We start from the raw sequence: 15,663 nt of genomic DNA, 5'->3' as shown, positions 1-15,663 counted from the left end.
CGAAGCTTCCCAAAACTGGCAACAGGGGCGTGTCATCGCAAAGATTGCTGGGAAGGACGACAAGGTGCGAGTCGTGGATCTCCAAACGCAGAAGGGAGTGCTTCGAGGACCAGTGCACAAAATCGCTCCGCTTCCCGTCCAATAAGCAATAAGTCAATTGAAGGATTCCGGATCCTATCAAGGCCGGGAGTATGATGGAGTCCGATTCCTAACTTAATTTAATTTATTTTTATTTTGACAGATTTAGTATATTTCTAGAATTCGTACGGTCACTTTGTAAGACCAGCCTGGAAGGAGGATTTATCTGTCCGTCTGTCTGCCCGTCTGTCTGTCCGTCTGTCTGTCCGTCTGTCTGTCCGTCTGTCTGTCCGTCTGTCTGTCCGTATGAACGTTGAATTCTCGGAAACTACAAAAGCTAGAAAGTTGGGATTACTTACACATATACGTTGGCTTCCTACGCAGCGCAAGTTTCTTTCAGCCGAGCTCCACGCCTCCTCTTACGCCCACAATCTCCTTAATCGAGTTTAAGAGGTGTCTGGCGCAAACACCTTTAAAGATTCCGGAAAAGTAAAAATTCAGTTTTATAGTGTTTATCAATACCTATCGAAATGTAGAAGAAATTTTTAATTTAATTTTAATTTAATTTTTAAAATAATCAGGCAATATATGATTATGCGTGGTACCCAAAACAGTCACCTGTGTACCGCAGCGGAAACCAATTTGTGTTTCTCGGATGAGTCCTAACCTTTCATCCATGGACATTACGGCGTATATCCGTAACAAAGTTCAGATTGATGATCTAAAGGTTGATAAATTTAATTTTCCATAAGATCGGCGTTCCCTTGGCTCATTTTGCTATGATGTGCTTAGCCAATTTTTGGCCTGCAGGCATTTTTGTTGAAGAGTACGAAGATAGGAGAAAGACAAGAGAGAACGCTATAGTCGGGTTGGTGTCCCGACTATCTAATAATCGAACCTCAGCTAAAGGGAGTGCAAGGGAGATAGATATATAAACAATTTGGATTGCGTATAACATTTTTATGAATGGTCCGATTTGAAAATTGTCTTCTACATTTCGATAGGTATTAATATACACAATAAAATTGCATTTATACTTCTCGGAAATCTTTAAAGATGTGGGCGCAAAAATTAAAAGTTAGTGGGCGTGGCGCTCGGCTGAAATAAACTTGCGCTGCGTAGGAGGCCCAAGAATATGTGTGGAAAATCTTTACCTTTTAGCTTTTGTAGGCTAGATCGACTCGGCTAGTGACCCTGATCAATGTGACCCTGATTATGGGGTCGGAAACTAGCTGTCTAGCTGTTACATACTTTTGCACGAATACAATATACCCCTTTACTCTACGAGTAACGGGTATAAAAAATCGTTCAAAGGAAGTTGAATATATCTTTAAACAGCCATCAACATCATCATCTTTACCTGACTCAAAAAACCTGACCTCTTAATGTTTCCTGATGATCTTCCTAGGTGGATCTTAAGTTATTTGAATGGCAGGACTCTAAGGGTAATTTTTAAGAACTCTTTATCCGAGTTACGTCCGGTGTACCACAAGGAAGTCATCTTAGTCCGCTCCTGTTTACAATATTTATAAATGACCTTCCTTTTATCCCAACGAACTCACGTGTACTTATGTACGCAGATGACGTTAAGTTGTGCCTGCAATTTAATTATCCCGCACAAAGTTTAGCTTTACAATCCGATGTATACTATTCTCTCTGCATTTCAAACATGGTGCATGAATAATGACTTAACTTTAAATGGTTCTAAGTGTAAACTAATGATTGGTCATTAGTCCGACCAATTCTTGAGTACTGCGCTTCAGATTGGAGTCCCCAATATAGGGTGCATATAGACCGGATTAAGCCTCTGCAAAAATTTTTTTTAATATTTCGCTTACGGAACTTAACTGGGATACAAGTCTAATACTGCCATCCTACTCTAGTAGACTACTCTAATTACCTTACCATTATTAGTTAACCGAAGAACTGTGCTTGGTATTACGTTTATGAGGAATATTATTCACGGTGATGTGGAAAGTACCGAGTTACTGGGTCGCCTGCATTTCAATGTCCCTAGCAGCTTTATGATGCAGACTCGAGACGGCCTATTGAACCTTTCAGGAGTTTTTAAACAGCCCGATAACGGGTTCAATTCCGTTTGTGACCAATTTAATAAAAAAAAATTATTATTAACCAAGTCGCCTAAACGCAAAAAAAGCCAGCTCAGGGGCAATTAATAAGACCGTGAAACAAAACAAAACACTGAACTTGGTATCTGCAGCAGTCCCTGTCGGCACAGGGGTAAGCGAGCCAACTGCGCCAACTATGGAAACAGCCAGTTCCGGAGATAGCCCTGTTTCTGGATGCCAACCTGAGGCACAGAATTCGGTGCTGACTGTTCCTATAGATACAGTAAGGACCGCTTCTGGGTCCAGCCGAGCGAGGATTAGATTCCTGCTGGGGGTCAAAAGAGATTGTCGGTTGATCCACATAGGAAGCAACTGAAACCAGAGATAACCGACTCTGAAGTTCTGTCAAACAACTTTAATACCTACAGAACCGATAACCTTTCCCGTTGGGCAAGGGGTGTTTTGACCGCCGTTACCTTTACCTTAAATTCGGAGAGAATTCACTCTCATGTCCCCGGTGACATAAAATTTGTTTGTTTGTAAAAGTTTCCCTGCAATCCTTGTCTATTGTAGCATGTAACGTACAGAGGGAGATCCCAGAAAACTTTATATTTTCCAAAAGGAAGAGCAGATGACAATTCGTATATCGGTCGGACCACGTGATGGTTCCGGCTAGTCGTCGAGTCCGTGGATATACAGCCCATTATCTCCACAAAAGAAATCACATAAATATATTATCATTAAATCGATCACGTGCAAGAATAAGTCGACGGTAACGCAATTCGGACTGACGAATATTTTGGAGATTTGATTAGAATTGAAGTTAGGAAATGAAAATGGTTACAAATAAAAAGGAAAAATAAAAATCCCAAGAATGTGGCAAGATGTTGTTGCGACCACAAGAGCCCCCCTTCCATGATCACACCGTCCCATAGCTAAGGTGTGATCCCTAGATGAGGGAATTAACCCTCTTTGTTATCCCAACATCTCCTGTTATCGGCATGTCCCCTTTAGCTAATTGGCGGTCTACTCAAAATTCATTATAAAATTCATTTATTAATATAAAATATTTAAATGTACTGCTGACATATTTTTACAGGGCTTATTCAAACCCACAATCACTATTTTACGCAAGGAATTAGCAGAATATAAATTTATAGATAGGGGTGAGTGGGGGAATTTCGTCACAGGGACAATTTCGTCACCTGCAATATCTCGGAATCCATAAGTCGTAAAAATATATAATTTTTTTGTTTTAGTCCTTCAAGACGGCCAGACACAACCAATGCATTTGTTTTGCACAGAAGGCCAAGATAATTAAGCTATAATATTAAATGTGTTTTAACAGTTCAAAAGCTACATTTAGTTCTCGACGAAATTTTTTCTGTATGCCACAATTCAAAAGGAATAAGATACACGATTTTTTATATAATACACAGTGCTATAATGTGCATTTCTGCGTCAGTGATTTTTAACTTCGCGCCTAATTTCGGAAGAAAAATAATTTACTTCTAAAAAAGGACTGTCTGGGGAAATTTTGCCACTCTACGCTAAGGGTAAATTCGCACCTATTTTAAATACATATTTTTATATTTGACGAGCTGGCTAACGAACAGACTACCAGCAGCAGCAACAAATATAGGACGTCAACAAAAATGGTACGCTTGATCAGTGTAGCATATTTACAGGCGTTAAACTCCCTACATTTTTCAGGTGACGAAATTGCCCCGGTGGTGTGGTGATTTTACCCCCCTGTGTGGCGAGATTTCCCCAGTATATTGGTTTTAAATTTTATTTTTTTATAAATCACCAAGGTAATTAAAAAAATAGGGGAATGTCACATTTTAAAGCTTGGTGCTAACCGCATTCAACAATAAAAATAGAAATATGATAACGTGTCTCAAGATGGACAAAAAATAGCTTTGAAAAAATGCTGACGAAATTCCCCCACTCTCCCCTATATAAATATAATAGTTATTTAAAATATAATAATATAATCATAATATAATCATAATTTTCTTTTCTTTTCTTTTCTTTTCTTTTCTTTTCTTTTCTTTTCTTTTCTTTTCTTTTCTTTTCTTTTCTTTTCTTTTCTTTTCTTTTCTTTTCTTTTCTTTTCTTTTCTTTTCTTTTCTTTTCTTTTCTTTTCTTTTCTTTTCTTTTCTTTTCTTTTCTTTTCTTTTCTTTTCTTTTCTTTCCTTTTCTTTTCTTTTCTTTTCTTTTCTTTTCTTTTCTTTTCTTTTCTTTTCTTTTCTTTTCTTTTCTTTTCTTTTCTTTTCTTTTCTTTTCTTTTCTTTTCTTTGCTTTTCTTTTCTTTTCTTTTCTTTTCTTTTCTTTTCTTTTCTTTTCTTTTCTTTTCTTTTCTTTTCTTTTCTGCCAACCCACGGTACTCTCATGTAATTTTGATTCCCTAATTTTTTGATTCACCACACGACACAAGAACCTCACCAAATTGACCTAGACGGGCATTCTTTTCTTTCTTCTTTCTTTAACATGCCTAAAGCTATGACTTTACTTGATTGGTTTCATTTTTATTTACCACATATTAATTTACGTTTGTATTAGAATTTTCTTCACTGATTTTCTGGCGTTGCTATACCGCTCGCATACACACTCACAAATGGGCTTTTATTTCTTTTAAGGAATTAAATTTAAGTATTAAGAAAAATATAATTTAAATATAAAATTTAGAAAAAAAAACCTGAGATAATCATAAGGGGGGAGAGTACAGTGGCGTACATTTAGAATAATACCATTTAAAGGTAAAATTACACAGAAAGCCAGCAACCGGAGATGCTCATAAGAGAGGCCACTGTACTTTAACGTAAGTATTGCAGCGTGGTGGTCTTGCAGGTTACATGTGTGTGTGCGTGACTTTTTCGGGTGGTTCTTATTCAGGCAATTATTATATTTTCACACTCAGAAAAAAAACGTAGATTCTGCCGGACTTTTCGTACGACGATCAGCGGTATTTCCCAGGCTGTTTTCCGCCGTTTTCCGACTTTCCGCGGCCTCGGCGCCGAGCAGCGTAATGGTAAGCGCTGGTAATAAAAACTGAAGCCCCTCTCCTCTCTGGCCGCTGCTTTGGCCGATCTCTTTCGGGAAAGCTCAGTTTTGCCTGAAACGTCTGGATGTTGGAGCATATTGATGGAAAAACCAATGGCTGGGAGATTAAAGGTGTGCTATTGCACCTGGGTACCTAAATAAAATTAACCTAAATAAATTGACAATATGGTATAACCCACGACTATTTAATGACTTTTCTAATCGTTAAAATTAAAATTTCCCCAAAGATCGCCATTTTTGTCTGCCAACCCACGGTACTCTCATGTAATTTTGATTCCCTAATTTCTCTTGAGTGCAACCTTTTTGAGCTGAGCTTGGCAGCGATTCATTCTCTTTGGTAACCTGAGTGGGACAAAAAAAAATTAAAGTCTGCTTCTAGGCTTATTCATTTTGTGGACAAAAGAGCGACAAGGTACATTACACTATTTTTGTTCCATGTTCTTATATTCTACATGGTTCTGACTTAATAATTTATGAGCAACATATATCTGCTATTAAAACTATTCTATCCTCTCTTTCCAACAGAGACCTTTTGTGGATGGCCTTTCTGAATTATTGTTACAGCAAGTTAGCTTTATACGAAATTCATTAAATAGACAATTAGATCTTGTGTTTGTTTCAGAGCCGTCTGGAGTCACGGTATTTAGAATTGACGCTGTTGTCCAGCAATGGAATTGACAATTGCCTCCCATACCTTGAGATGCTTGGGTAATTGTGACTAAAATATACATAATTTAATGATTTCGCAATATAATTGGAAAGATCTTTTTAACTGTATGGACGTCGAAAGTGCCACTGGAGTTTTCTATAGCGTTCTAAAGACTTTTTTTAATGAATGCTTTCCGGATAGGCTTCCTCTAAAGCCTAACAGGCTCCCCTGGTTTACAAATGCGCTTCAAAAACTTAAAAATCTTAAAAAAAACACTTATAAAAAGTAATAAAAATCCGGTAAGCCATCCGATTTTTCGAAATATTTTGTGGCTCGATCTCATTTTAATGCTTTTAACAGTCATTGCTATTCTTTGTATTTAAATCGTTGCAAATTTGAATTTTCAAATGATCCGAATCAGTTTTATAACTTTGTTAACCGTAACCGCAGCTAAGAAAGACTCTTGGAGGAATTATTTCGAATCGCTCGAGGGTATAAAAGACTCGGCTAGACTAAGCAAGGTCCTTGCCAAAGAATATAACAGCCCAACTCTATTACACAAACAAGACGGATCAGCGACTACAACAGTGGAAGAATCCATAGAGATACTAGTAAATACACACTTTCCAGGCAACCTTCGAGAAAAGTCAGCACCTACTGAAGGTCAGAGGGCTCATCAACCAACACACACAAGGGATATCATAACCATTGAAAGAATCAAATGGGCGATAAACTCTTTCGATAAATAAAAAAGTCCGGGGCCAGACGGCATTTTCCCGGCAATGCTTCTAGCAACACAGCTCAGCATCAGTAGGTGGCTGCAAGCCACCATATCCTAGCAAAGGATTGCAGGCCGATCAGCCTGACCTCCTTCATAATGAAAACGCTGGAACGAATTATCTATATTCCTATCGTACTGAAAGGGCAGATCGACAGAAACGGCACTACACAAAGTAGTCTGCCACATAGAAAAATCGCTACATTTTAGCCAATATACGATGGCCACCTTCTTAGATATAGAAGGTGCGTTCAATAATGTAAACACCAAATCCATACTGAGCTCCCTCAACTCGATCGGAATTAAGGGAGACTTCAGAGCTTGGATCGGAGTTATGCTCACGAGCAGGACGATAACAGCCGAACTGAGTGGCACTTACATCACACGCTTTGTGAGGAGAGGCACACCTCAGGGCGGGGTTCTATTAACATGAACGACATATTGAGAAAGCTCAATAGCGGAGGAGTTAAAGTAGAAGTCTACGCAGACGACGTAGTGCTGCTAATATCAGGACCATTCCCAGATGTCATTAGTAACATAACGACGTGGGCCCTTACCCGACTCAATGAATGGGCAAAAACCGGAATAGCTATAAAACCGAAGTAATGCTCTTCACGCGAAGAACAAAGATCCCACCATACAGTAAACCAAAAATAGACAAATAGAACTCGAGATATTGGGTATAGGCAAGTACCTAGGAGTGATACTAGACCCGAAGCTCTCGTCGAAACAGAACATCACGGAACGAGTTAAAAAGGCCAGTATAGCATTCTACTCGTGCAGGAAAATGTTCGGCAAAAACTGGGGTATACACCCTAAGATAATAATATGGCTTTACACAGCAGTGGTAAGGCCAATTCTCACTTACGGGTACTAGTCTGGTGGCCAGCCCTGACAAGAGCATACAATATTATCAAGCTGACAAAAATACAGAGATTAGTTTGCGGAGGAGCTACAGGGGCATTAAGATCATGCCCGGCTGCCGCGTTGAACACTATTCTGGATATAATGCCTATAGAACTTTTCATAAGGGATACGGCAGCGCAGAGTGCGGCCAGACTGAAGGCAAGTAAATGCTGGAAAGGCTATTACACAGGGCACTGCCGTATCTTTGAGGACAGCAAAAGAACAAAACGGATTATATGACAGCGGAGATAAGATTTGAAAACGGATTCACGACTACCTTTTCAACGAGGGAAGACTGGAAGAAGGACAGAGTAACCGGACAAGATGAGGTATCACTCTACACTGACGGCTCCAAGATGGACTGTGGTGTACGGGCTGGAATTTTCGCTGAAAGCTGGGGGACAGAATCGAAATTCCACCTCCCAGAATCAGCGATAGTTTTTCAGGCTGAGGTACTTGCTATTTTAGAAGCAGCCAAGCTTTCGATTCAGCAATGCCTCAGGAATACCAAGGTATGCATATACTCTGTTAGCCAAGCAACTATCAAATCTCTCGCAGCAGCAAGAACGAACTCGACACTAGTAGCCGATTGTAAGTCGGCTGTTAAGAGCTTACCAATAATAACAGATAACATGGGTGCCAGGGCACAATGATATACCAGGTAACGAAAAGGCGGATGAACTTGCACGAATGGGGTCGGCAGACGACTCCTATACAACTAGTCTACCTGAATCTCTAAATACAGTCCAAGCAAGGATTCACGAGCACTACAAAACACAAGCTTGTAAAAGTTGGTCGAAAAAGCAGGGTCTCGGGAGATCAAAGCTCTCCTGGCCAACCGTCAATAGCAAGAAAACTCGAGAGCTAATAACCAAAAGTAAAAAGGTTATTAATAGGATCACGGCTTCCGTACAACGCTATTTGTAGAAGCTGCAGAGAAACAGACTCACAGGAGACGCCTGATCACATGATTTGTCATTTCTCAGCACTAAACCACATCAGGACGAGATACTTCGTGGCGTATCAGCTGGAATCATTGGGAGAAATAGGAAAGCAGAGGATAACTGCAATCCTAGGTTTTCTAAATGACGCAGGCTGGTACTGAAGAGAACGCGAACACAACAATTTACCTCACCGCTTCTACCTACCTACCCAACGCTAAACGTTAGTCATCGGCTTCGCCATCATCGGTTCGTTTTAACTCAATGAAGGCATCGACAGATTCTGAAATTGCTGATTTATTTGCCTACTTTTTCCAAACTACTTATAGCTCCTATTCATGGTCAAAAACAAACTACGCTAATCCCTTCAATCTATAGGCAAATTGTATTTTTTTCCCTATAATTACCGAAAGTTCTCGCTTAAGAGATTAAACAACAATAACGCCAAGTTATTCTCCCGGGCCTGATGGACTTCCTGGGTGTGTGCTTAAGTTTTGCGCATCAACCATTTGCAAACCTATTCTAAAACTTTTTCATTTGTTTATGTCATTATCAGTTTTTCCAACTGGCAAAGGACTCCTTTATTATTCCACTTCACAAAAAGGGTGCGAAGGCGGATGCCCAGGAATTTTTTTTTATTTGGATCACCACGTGACATCTGGAGTGCCCCAGGGTAGTCATTTGAGCCCTTTGCTGTTTACCTTGTTTACACCAGTTTACAAAAAAATTGATGAAATACGCACTTAAAGGAACTTTTGTTTTTCAGCAAGGTACTTTTTTCTGATTTAGAAAAGAGCACTTACAATTTTTTGTATGGTACTAATTTTTCTTAAAGTGTAAAAAATGTTTTTGACACTTTTTTAATTTCGAACGCGGTTATCAAATACTCATTTTACAGATAAAAGAATACCCTCTAATCCATTCATTAGTTTAGAAGCTACACTTCGTCAAAGTTACACAAGAAAGGAAGCTAGCTTCGGCGAGCCTAAGTTTTTATACCCTTGCAGATAATTCCTATTAATATACAAATCGCAAAAATGTTAATTTTCCTTTTATTTCTCATTAGTTCTCCGTTCGTTCCAATGTCAGCTATATGATATAGTAGTTCGATTTTGTTAAAATTAAAATCGAAATTCGAAAATATTTAAAAAGAGTTATATCCTGGAGTAGAAGAGAATACAATAATTCCTATGCCAGCTATATGATAAAGACGTCTGATTTCGATACAATTTTATTCGAAATTATTTAAAAAGATTTATATCCTGGAGTAGAAAAGAATACAATAAAAACGAACGAAGCAATAATTTATTTCCTATTATATTTTCATTAATTTTCCGATCGTTCCTATGTATATAGTCGTCCTATATGATATAGTCGTCCGATTTCGATACAATTTTATTCGAAATTCAGAATTAGATAAAAAAAGTATTTCCAAAAGTAGGAGGTTATGTGTTCAAAACCACCCAAGATATAATTTTTATTCCCTTGTAGAGGGTATTATAATTTCAGTCAGATGTTTGCAACGCAGTGAAGGAGACGTTTTCCACCACATAAAGTATATATATTCTTGATCAGCACCAATATCCGAGACTATCTAGCCATGACCGTCTGTCCGTCTGTCCGTTTCTATGCGAACTAGTATCTCAGTTTTAAAGCTATCGCGATGAAACTTTCCCGAAAGTCTTCTTTCTATTGCAGGTAGTACACATGTCGGAGCGAGCCGGATCGAACCACTCTATCTTAGGCTCCCACAGGAATATTCAAACAAATATAAGAAAATTCATTGTAACTTTGTAGGAAGTAGGCGTTTTGATTCATGACAACTTAAAAACCAAATTTTAATAGAGACGCTGAATCTGGGATCCCTGGAACTTCACCGAGTAAGCATTAAACTATAGGTATTTACTTTATCTGCAATGGTATATAAGCTTCGGCTGGCCGAAGGTTAGTTTAGGTTAGGTGAGCATGGTTGGGGATTATAAACTAATCCACACTAAACCACATGATCTCAGAAAAGATCCATTTCCCTAGCTCATGGGTTATTGGGTTTCTCGAACCAGTTGGTTCTTTTCAGAAAACAACGGAGTTTGGGTATGCTGGTGCCTTGTATGGCTGCAAGGTTTGGAAGCGTGTAGCTTCCTAGTGTTTGAAAACGTTTGAGGTTGTGTGCTGGGCAGAAGCACAGGAGGTGTTCAATGTTCTCCTCTTCTTCTATCTGTTTACAGCTGCGACAGTAGTCGTAGCTGCTGAGTCCTAGCCTGCGCGCGTGTGTCCCTAAAAGACAGTGGCCCGTGAGGGCATTAATTAAGGTGGAAATGTCTGCCCTGTTACATTGTAAGAGGGTTTTGGTTCTTTTCGGATTATAGTTACCCCAGGTAAGCCTGGAGGAGTGCCATGTTGAGATCGTATTCCAACGGTTGTTGGAGAGGGTGTACAATCTTTGCTTGAGGAGAAGCTTGCAGGTAGCTATGGGCATTCCCACCGTGTCCTTATCGCGAAGGATGTCGGTGGTTGTCCCTTGTCTTGCTAGTTCGTCCGCTATGCAGTTGCCTTCAATGTTACGGTGTCCAGGCACCCAAATAAGGCTGATTCTGAGATGAGTGGCCATCTCGTTCAGAGATTTGCGGTATTCAGAGATAGTAAGTAAGTTAGTTGAGTAGGAGTCGAGGGCCCTGAGGGCTGCTTGACTGTCCGAAAAGATGAAGATGTCTGTGTTGCAGTGTTTTGTTGTATCCAGGTAAGACATGGCTTCCTGGATTGCCATCACTTCCGCTTGGAAGACACTACAGTGATCTGGTAGTCGAAAGGAGACTTTTATGTCTAGTTCAGGCGAGAAAACTCCCCCTCCTGTTTGCAAGTTAAGCTTGGAGCCATCCGTGTATATATTTACGGCGTTCTGGATCTGGTGAGGGAGGTGGTCCCATTCTGAGCGGGTGGGTATGAGAACCTTATAAGTTTTTTCGAAGTTGAATGTGGGTGGGACGTTTTTTTTTTTTTTTATACCCTTGTAGAGGGTATTATAATTTCAGTCAGATGTTTGCAACGCAGTGAAGGAGACGTTTCCGACCACATAAAGTATATATATTCTGGATCAGCACCAATAGTCGAGTCTATCTAACCATGTCCGTCTGTCCGTCTGTCCGTCTGTCTGTCTGTCCGTCTGTCCGTTTCTATGCGAACTAGTCTCTCAGTTTTAAAGCCATCGGGATGAAACTTTCCCGAAAGTCTTCTTTCTATTGCAGGTAGTACATATGTCGGAGCGAGCCGGATCGGACCACTATATCTTAAGGCTCCCATAGGAATATTCAAACAAATACAAGTAAATTCATTGTAACTTTGTAGGAAGTAGGCGTTTCGATTCTTGACTACTTATGTATAAACAAAATTAAAAAAGAAACGCTGAATCTGGAATCCCTGGAACTGCACCGAGTGAGCATTACTTTATCTACAAGGGTATATAAGCTTCGGCTGGCCGAAGGTAGCTTCCTTTCTTGTTTTTTATATATTCCTTTATTTTTTCTTACATCTACTAACAAATATACATATCGATGGACATAAACTGAAGAAGTTGTGCGGTACGGCCGCAAAGCATTGCTTCGCACAACCGCGGCAGCTTAGGTGGCCATTTCTCTCCTCTCTCTCTCAGCTTTCCTGAGTTTCTGCATCAGAGACGCAGCGAAATTGGCCGTCGCGTCCCACTCCAGTTGACCTTTCAGCATTGTTGGCACTAGCGTGCTGGGGCTAATGCTGACGCCGGTCGCCGTTTCCAAGGCGGTCCTGTCCTCTAAGAACCGCACGCACTCGAATAGGACGTGGTTCGCGTCCTCCTCGATTCCAGAACCGCAGGTTGGGCATCCGTCCCTTGTGTCGTGACCGTACTTCTTCAAGTACGACCGGAAGCAACCGTGTCCACTCTGAATCTGGGTCAGGTAGAAATCCACCTGCCCATGCTTCCTTTCCAGCCATGGACTCAAGACTGGAATGAGTGCATGGGTCCAGCGCCCAGATGTCGCGGAGTCCCATCTTTCCTGCCACTGAGAAATTGATCTTCTTCTCGCGGGCTGTCGCGCCTCACGCCTAGATAGGTCGTCCGTGCTCGTTACCGCTTCCTCTACTTCTGCTGCCTCTCTTACCAGCTCGTTTATCGGAACTAGACCAGCGATGACCAGCGCCGCTTCCTCAGAAATCGTCCGGAAGGCGCAGGATATTCTGATGGCACATAGTCTGTGGGTGCGTTCCACGCCCCTCATGTACGATGGCGTCGTGGCGGCCTTGGCCCATACCGGGGCGGCATATAGTACTTGGGACGTAACGACGCTCGCTAAGAGCTTCCTCCTTTCCTGCTTTGGGCCCCTCGTGTTCAGTAGAATCCGCGAGAGCGTCCTGGCGGTCGCTGCGGCCTTCTTGTTGGCATACTCCAGGTGCTCTTAAAAGACAGCCTGGTGTCGATCATGACGCCTAGATATTTTACTGCTCTTTGCGAAACTACTTCATCCCCGCCAACCGTCAGTTTGGCTGTCTCGACGCATTGCCGGCTGCTTATAAGGACAGCCTCTGTCTTGTGTGCCACGAGTTGGAGCCCGGAAAGTGACAGCCATGACTCAACCTTCCTTACCGCTGAGTTGGCCATGGCCTCCACATCGGCTGGCTTCTTAGCCACAATCGTAATGGCGACGTCGTCCGCGAATCCAGTCACATGGACGTTGGCAGGCATGGGAAGCCTCAGCACTCCGTCATACATTATGTTCCACAGCAAGGGGCCCAGGACCGATCCTTGTGGCACCCCAGCAGTAACATTATACTCTTTTGGGCCGTCGCTCGTATCGAACCGCAGCACCCTTTCGTCAAGGTAGCTGTCGATTATCTTGATGAGGTACTCCGGTATCCGTTGCCGCCTTAGGGCCTGCATAATCCCTGTCCAGTTGGCAGTGTTGAAGGCATTCTTGATGTCAAGCGTGACCAGCAGACAGTATTTTTTCGTGCCGCCTTTCCATCGCTTCCCGCGTATGCTTCCGCTGCTATCCCGGTGACCGTTCGGATCGCGTCTAATGTAGACTTTCCTTTCCGGAACCCAAACTGGGTGGGGGAGAGGCCACCAGCTGCATCTATGGCCAGATTTAGCCGTTTCGAGATGAGCTTCTCGAACACTTTGCCAACTGTGTCGAGCAGACAAATTGGCCTGTAGGAGGAAGCTTCACCAGGTGGCTTCCCAGGTTTGTTCAGGAGCAACAGGTTTTGAACTTTCCATCTCCGTGGAAATGTTCCCTCGCGCAGGCAGGCGTTGTAGAGCGCCGCGAAAATGCCCGGCTGAAGCGCAAGCGCCAGCTTCATTGCTTTGTTGGGCACTGCGTCGGGTCCTGGGGCTTTATTGTTCTGCAGGCTGCGTCCTGCTTCAGCAACCTCGGTCTCCGTTATGGCCCTGAACTCCCACGTAGGTCCCGTTTCGTGCAGTGTGCTCTTCTTGGCGCTACCCGAAGGGAACAATGTGCGAACGATCTCACTCCGGGTTTCGGGGTCCGTTGGAGAGCGGCTGCCTGCATTTACTCGCTTGACCACGAGTCTGTAGGCTCCACCCCACGGATCCTGTTCGGCTGCGTCACATAGCTTCAGGAAACATTCCCGTTTACTGTCCTGAATGGCGTGCTTCAAGGACCTCCTGGCTTGCTTGAAGGCGGCGTGTGCAGCCTCGGCCCTGTCCGTCCTTCTTGAGCGCTGAAGAGCTCTTCTGGCTCTGAGGCAAGTCCTTCTAAGGGTCGCTATTTCGGGGTTCCACCAAGGTACAGGCTCATGGTCTCTCCTAAACGGTTTACGCTGCAGCATACCTGCCCTGCACGCATCCTCCATGCTGGCTGCTATCCCGTCAGCATTGGTGTCGGCGTCCGCTTCCGTGACGAAATGCATGTCCGCAAGGCACCTGCTCATCTGTTCCGCGTTCAACGTCTCCTGGCGGTAGCACTTGACTGCCCGGTTCAGGGGTCCTGGTCCCGGGCCTCGTGGTCGCTGGCCGTGCAGAAGTCGCCGATTCTCCAGTGAGAACGTCGGGCTAGCGGGGAGCTCACAAAGGTGAGGTCTATGATAGACCCAGCTCCAGCCCGATTAAAAGTCTCCTGCGTCCCTTCATTAAGCAGCACAACGTCCAGCGTTGCAAAGGCTCTGAGTAAGGCTCGCCCCCTGCTGTTGGTGCTGGGGCACCCCCATTCTTCGGCCCACGAGTTGAAGTCGCCTGCGATGATGGTAGGGTGGCGGCCCCTTGCATCGAAGGCGATCGTGTCCAGTACACGTCTAAAGTCCACCTCGGATAGACTAGGTGCTAGATAGCAGCTGTAGACCCACATTTCGCCTATTCGAGCTCGGACGAAGCCCGATCCCTTACGCACGTCCAGGAATGATTTGCCGTTTCTCCTGCACAGCCATATCGCGGCCTTGCCTGATGTGTCCGTTATCCAGTCGCCGTTGTCCTCAACTTTGTAAGGTTCGCTGATGATAGCCAGTTCCGCCTTACATTCCCTCACAGACTGCAGGAGTAGGTCCTGCGCAGCCCGACAAGGATTCAGGTTTATCTGTATCACTTCCATTCACGAGGTTTGGCTACGGCTCTTTTTACTGCGTGAGGACACCGCCTACTTCCTGCTTGGTGGTTCCTCGCCTTTGGACCTCCTTCGGTGCATAAAAAGCATACGCTCTCATTAGGGCATTGAGCAATTTTGTGCCCAGTTTTGCCACACTTGAAGCAGCACCCGCTTCTGTCCACTTTGCTATGGCACTTTGCAGCAAAGTGCCCAACTTCCAGGCACTTGTAGCACCTGGGCTGCGAGTCCCTCCCCTTCACTTTGCAGATGGACCATCCTATCTTGATCTTGCCCTTCCCAAGAACCTCTTCTGCCTCTTTGCTTGCCAATCCAACTACTGCCGTCTGAGTGTCCCTGTATGATGGACGGAGACTCCTCAGTTTAACGGATGCGGTGTTCACGGCAAATTGGTCCACCAGAGCTTTGATGACATCTTCGGCCACCACTAGTGGATCCAGGTCGCTTATCACCACCGTCTTCGTCCTCGTGCTTTCGGATAGCGCTCGCACCGTAGTCGCTTCTCCAAGAACCGCCTCGAGGCTCTCTTTTATTTCTTCCGTGCTGTTGTCCTCGCTTCTGTTGAGCTCCAGAAGAAGGTTCCCGGTCG

At 43.3% G+C, this 15,663-nt stretch overlaps 1 protein-coding gene across 5 annotated transcripts in view; it reads right to left on the bottom strand.

Annotated features, from left to right (window-relative positions):
- Positions 1–15,663, bottom strand: part of LOC108070170 (uncharacterized) — a 123,886-nt gene that overhangs the window by 47,906 nt on the left and 60,317 nt on the right. For 4 of the 5 annotated variants that reach the window (XM_044393677.2, XM_044393676.2, XM_044393678.2 and 1 more), the window contains exon 2: positions 438–548. The exons of the other annotated variant lie outside the window; for it this stretch is intronic. The gene's annotated coding sequence lies outside the window, so the exon portion shown is untranslated. The remainder of the gene's footprint in view (positions 1–437; positions 549–15,663) is intronic. 5 annotated transcript variants of the gene reach the window in all.

The sequence above is a fragment of the Drosophila takahashii genome, chromosome 2L (assembly GCF_030179915.1).
Source record: "Drosophila takahashii strain IR98-3 E-12201 chromosome 2L, DtakHiC1v2, whole genome shotgun sequence".
NCBI lineage: Eukaryota > Metazoa > Arthropoda > Insecta > Diptera > Drosophilidae > Drosophila > Drosophila takahashii.
Note: the sequence above shows the minus strand (reverse complement) of the source record. Positions and strands in the feature narration are given on the sequence as shown.